We start from the raw sequence: 6,000 nt of genomic DNA on the forward strand, positions 1-6,000 counted from the left end.
TTACTCTTTTAGAGAGTCTCATTATGGAGCACAGGCTGGCCAAACTCAAGATCTTCCTGCCTCAGCCTCCCCAGGGCTGGGATGATAGTCATAAACTACCATGCCTGGCAGTCTACCTTAACTATTTTTACTACCATACCAGAGGACCATGAAGCCAGGGTTCTTTACAAAACTGCCCAGAGCATTGCGCTTCTGAAGACTGGGAGCAAACATCAATCTTATTTCTAAGTTCCAGGGAGCTCTGGGTTTATAGAAGCAGAACCAGAACTTATACCTCTTCAGCTTCAAATACAGAAACACCTCACTGCATTTTACATTTAAACTGTTGCTTCGTAACCACAATTGCACATAAGTCTAGGAAATTTAAGCAGTACAAACTGAGAGGTGTCTGGAACTGATGCAGTTGGTACTGGAACTAGGCCACATAGGCCTTTCCTGGCTGGGAGTGTGAATGCTCATCTACATCCAGAAAAGAAGCAAAGATCGAAGAGGTAATCTTGTTCAACGAAACAGCAATCCCAAAAACAGCATCACCAAGAAAATAAAGAAGCTACCTCCAAATTTCCAAAGAAAATTGTGCCAAGCCCAAAGCACAATGGGGGTGGGGGCACAAGAATTATTATTATATATAAAGTCGGAAACTCTATGTGAAAAAAGTCAGTGTATTTAAGAGTGCTACCACATTAATGAAACTATTAGGAGGTTTGTTATAAACACCATTGGGCATACTAGAATTTATGAACTGTATGAAGATGAGAAGAAGGAAAAGAAGAGGAGGAGGAAGAGGGAGAGAAGGAAGAAGAGAGAGAAGGATAGGGAGGTAAAGGAAGGAGGAGGAGGAAGAGGAGGGAGAAGAGGAGAAGCAAAGGGAGAGGGAAGGGGGAGGAGGAGGAGGAGGAGGAAGGAAGGAAGGAATAATGAGGAGGGGGGAGGAGGAGGAGGAGGAATAATGAGGAGGGGGAGGAGGAAGAAGAGGAAGGGAAGAGGAAGGATAAGAAGGAAGAAACGGAGGGGGAGGAACAAGGAGGAGGGTGAGGAGAAGAGAGGAAAGGAGGGGAGGGAAGAGGAGAGAGAGGGGAGGAGAGGGGAGTATATGGAAGAAGAGGAAGAGAGGAAGAGAAGAATGAGGTAGAAGGAGAAGGAGGAGAAAGAGAAGTAGAATGGAGTGAGAAAGAGGAGGAAGAGGAAATAAAGAAGGCAATGGCAACCAGGTCATGTGTGATCCAGTGTAAGTCACTGTGGCAGGTAGATATTTCCACAGACAGATATTTCCTCCATGACCCAGCCAATCCATTCCTAGGTCTTATTCAAGAGGAGAACAAGCATACGTGTTGACTGCTATATGTACAACCTTATTCACAATAGCTAAAAACAGGAAATCAGCCAAATGCCCATTAACAGGTAACCAGCTAAGCAAACTGGGACAAATCTGCACAATAAATAAACTAAGGCATATCTTCACAATAAGATGGGACTTCGCGATAAGATGAATGGCTATTGACTCACACTACATGAATCTGAAAATAATTACATCGAGAAAAACAAGTACCTAAAAGAATAATACTGTATGATCCTCTGTGTAAATTCCAGAGAATCCCAATCAGCCCATAGTAACAAGCAGAAATCAAGTAAGTCATGACCTGGGGACAGGAAGAAGGGACAGCAGACTGTGAGAACACAAAAGTAAAGTGTAGAGCTTTTAATTTATTTTATTTTTAACTATGTGTATATCTTGCATGTTTGTGCAAGTTACTGCAGGTACCCACAGGGGCCAGAAGAGGGTGTCAGATCCCTTGGGGCTGGAGTTACAGATAGTTGTTATGGTTTGACATAGATTCTGGGAACTGAACCTGGTCCTCTGCAAGAACCGCAAGTACTCTCAACCACTGAGCCATCTCCAGCCCAAAATGTAGAGAGCTTTGATGGTGTGGTGGTTTGAAAGAAAATGTCCCCCGTAGGCTCCAAGTATTTGGACATTTTTTCCCCAGATGATGGCACTGTTTTGGGAGGTTTTAGAAGGTGTGGTTATCCTGGAGGAAGCACGTCACTGGGGGTGGGCTTAGAGAGATCTTAAGCCTTGCCAGATCTCCAGTTGTTCTCTTGTTTCCTGTGCCTGGTGAGGATGTGAGAGCTTAGCTTCTGCTGCTCCTGCTCCAGCCACCTCCAGCCACCATGCCTCCCTGCCATGACGGACTGCAATTCCCCTGGAACTGTAAGCTCAAATAAACTCTTCCTTCTATAAATTGCTCAGGTCAGTGTTTCTATCACAGCAACAGAAAAGTGACTAATACAGTTAATTGGTACCAGAGAGTGGGCTGTTGGCTGTGTAGAACCTGATCATGTGGGGTTTTGAAGAAATGTGGAAGACTTTGGAAGACTGAGCTAGAAAAGTAGCTCATCGCTGTAAGCCAAGTTTAACAGACCATTCTAGTAGGCGCCTGGAAAAAAGCAGTGCTGAGAAGAGTGTAGTTCCAGAGGGAAATAAGGACTTAAGCAGCACTTGGCATATTTTGACAGAGTCTGGCTGGAGTCTGCCCTTGACCTAAATGCTTGCCTGAGGCTACACTGAAAAACAATGGACTAATTTCTCTGGCGGAAGAAATTTCAAGACAGCCTAATGTAGAAATGGTGATGTGGCTATTAATGGTGAATATTATACAGATTTACAGTGAAAAAGAGCAAATGGGGCAGAAAGAAATACAGAATGTACAAGATGGATTGAAAAAGAGCACTAGGTAGATAAACGTTGGAGCCCTGGCATGTGATGGGGAGGATCCCATTGATAAAGAGATTAAAGTGATTAAGGAGATTAAGGTGATTAAGGAGGGGCCTAGAGATTCAAACTTGAACAAAGGAGAGAGTGCCTCCAGGGCAAGACGACACCCAGTTAAGACTCCAACTTGTGAAAGGAAAATGCTGCAGAGGCCCCTGAAGAGAAAAGCTTCTAAAATGGATAAAGCAGGCTGGAGTCCATCCCAAACTCGAAGTCAAACTTGGCATTGTTGTTCACCTGGTGCTGGCTTTAGAGGCATGAAAGATGGAAAAGTGAAGGGGTCATCAGTTCTTCCTCCGAGGTTTCAGAGAGCCTTGGAGGCCAGGATCCCAGGAACCAGGGATTCCCCAGCCTAGAGAAGGCCCTGATACGCCATTGCATGAAGCTGTGAAGGTGAAACCTGGTTGGCAATGGAGACCCCCAAGAAGTTCGTGATGCCAGAGCTGAGAGACATCTGCCAAGAAGACCTGCACACAGGGAGTGGTACCGGCACAAGAGAGAGATGTGTGTTGCGCGCAGCAAAGCTAGAGAGGCTGAGCCATCTAAGCCCTTTGGAAGTAAAGTCCCCGAAGTTGGACGTGGAGCAGGGTATTTTCCCTGCTGGTTTTCGGTCTTGTTTTGGTCCAGTATTTCCTTACTATGCCTCCATTCCTCCCTTTTGGAATGGTAATGTGTATTCGGTTCCATTGTATGTTGGTTGCGTCTGAGTGTCCCCAGTACTGGGGGCGGTGTGGGCTGACGAACGGAATGCTTACTCATCCCCAATCATCACTCCGCAGGGGTCGCTGGCTCGAACCCCCTGCAGTCATGAGCCTATGAGGGCCAGGGGGTGGAATGTGGTGGTTTGAATGAAAATGTCCCCCATGGGCTCCAAGTGTGAACATTTTGTCCCCAGATGATGGCGCTATTTTTGGAGGTGTTAGAAGGTGTGGCTATCCTGGAGGAAATGTGTCACTGGGGGTGGGCTTAGAGAGTTCTTAAGCCTTGCCAGATCTCCAGTTGTTCTCTTGTTTCCTGTGCCTGGTGATGATGTGAGAACTTCACTTCTGCTGCTGCTGCTCCTGCTCCAACCACCTCCAGCCACCATGCCTCCCTGCCATGATGGGCTGTATTCCCTTGGAACCATAAGCTCAAATAAACTCTTCCTTCTATAAATTGCTTTGGTCAGTGTTTCTATCACAGCAACAGAACAGTGACTAATACAGATGGTGAACAGTTTCATTATCCTAATTGTGGTGGTAGGTTGATGAGCGCATACACACGACGAAACTTACACCTCAAATGTATGTATTTTCTATGTATGCATTAAAGTGTGTCAGTTATACCTCATTAAAGTTGGGCTTCATTTGCTCTGAGTTTCAGTTATATTTTACTAAATCTGGGTTTTGTTTGCTTGCTTTCTGAGGCATTCTGGATGATACTATAACAACCCAGGCTGAGCAGAATTTGTATGAAAACAGAAAACGACAATGGTAAATAAATTCACAATAAAAAGTTACAAAACAGTCATGAAAATAATAGCCCATGAGCAAGTAAAGGGGTTGAGTACCCCAAGATCTAATAATAAGAGAAGAAATAAACTATTATAAATCATTAAAAAGTTCAAGACTTTAAAACCTTAATAAAAACACAACTGTAGCCAGGTCTGGTGGCCCAGACTATAATCCAACCTACTTGGGAAGCTGAGGCAGGGGGATAGAAATTCAAAGCCAGCCTGGGCTAATGAGTGAAAAGAGGATGTGGCCCATTGGTAGGAAGTTTGCCTGACATTCATGAGACCCGAGGTTCAATTATCAGTGCAAAAAATAATGTTTGTTTTCTAATCTTGGTGGGTTTAATGATTGAGAGAAAAGGCTCTGGGCTCTAAGTAATAAACTTCAAAGTGTTCTCCAGTCAAGAGGTATTAGCTCAATCAATTACTCTCAGGTAACTCTGCAAAAACAGCTTCATGTCCTCTACACACTACTATCTAAAAGATGTTGTTTGAGAAATGTATTACTCGAAAGACTTACAGAGGAAAATTTCCTAGACTACATAAAACATACAAAAATTTAGACTCCTCAAGAATCCAAATAAGCCTTAAAGAGGATTAAAATGGAAACAGATGGCCACCAAAGGCACGTCTTAGGGAAATTGCAATGCACTGAATGAACAGCAAGAAATAAGCTCAACGGGATGACTGAGGAAAAGGCAGACTGAGTTTGTGCACAGAAGACTTCTGCACACCAGAGTGACAGCCAGAAGGGACCGGAATATTACACGTAGAATGATGAGGGCAAATGTCACCCAAAAATATATTGTTCCCATGAAATAAGGCCTGAGAGAAAACATTTACAGTCCCCAATAAAAGAACTACAAAGGATGTTTAGGATAAATACTTTAAATCAAAAAAAATGACTAAAGCGTAAAATGAGATGCAGAGCTGAGCAAAGGAATCATCAAACAGAAGCAATCCATACAACTGAGTCACCAGAGGACCTCAACTGAGGAGCTGCCTCTATCAGACTGACCTGTGCTCATGACTGTGGGACATTTTCTTGACTGCTCATTGATGAAAAGGGGTCCAGCCCATTGTGGGCAGCGCCAACCTGGGCAGGTGGACCTGGGCTGCATAAGAAAGCTAGGTGAACAGCCAAAGGGAACAAGCCAGTAAGCAGCGTTCCTCCTTGATCTCTGCTTCAGCTCTTGCCTCCAGGTTCCTGCTCGAGTTCCTCCCTGGCTTCCCTCTATGATGGACCTGTAAGAGAAATAGACCCTTTTCTCCGCAAGTGGCTTTTGGTCACAGTGGTTATCACAGCAACAGAAAGAAAGCAAGGACAGTCATAGTAATAAAGATGAGAATCGATTGACAGGCTAAAGAGAAAAAGAACAAGACTTTAGGTCACAATGAGAAAGAAGGAGGAGACTCCTCATTGACTCATTCTGATGTTCTTTGGGAAGGGCAGGGGTAGAGGAAAGGATACTGATTAAGTTTTCCTAGAGCATGGGTATATGACAGTACATGAAAAGAGAAAAAAAATATATTATGTGATGTCCAAACTAGTAGAATGACAAAGAAAACAAAGAAAACGACTGAGCTATTAGAAAAGACTCAAAAGTGAAAGAGCCGTAGGAATAGAAAATGCCAAACCAGACGACATCTCAGAAGTTAGTCAGTAAATGAATTAAACTTACTAGTCAAAAGACAAAAATTCTAAATCAGAGCACATCTAAATGTATCTGATTTA

Source organism: Nannospalax galili, unplaced genomic scaffold (genome assembly GCF_000622305.1).
Source record: "Nannospalax galili isolate Female #2095 unplaced genomic scaffold, S.galili_v1.0 scaffold213, whole genome shotgun sequence".
Lineage (NCBI taxonomy): Eukaryota > Metazoa > Chordata > Mammalia > Rodentia > Spalacidae > Nannospalax > Nannospalax galili.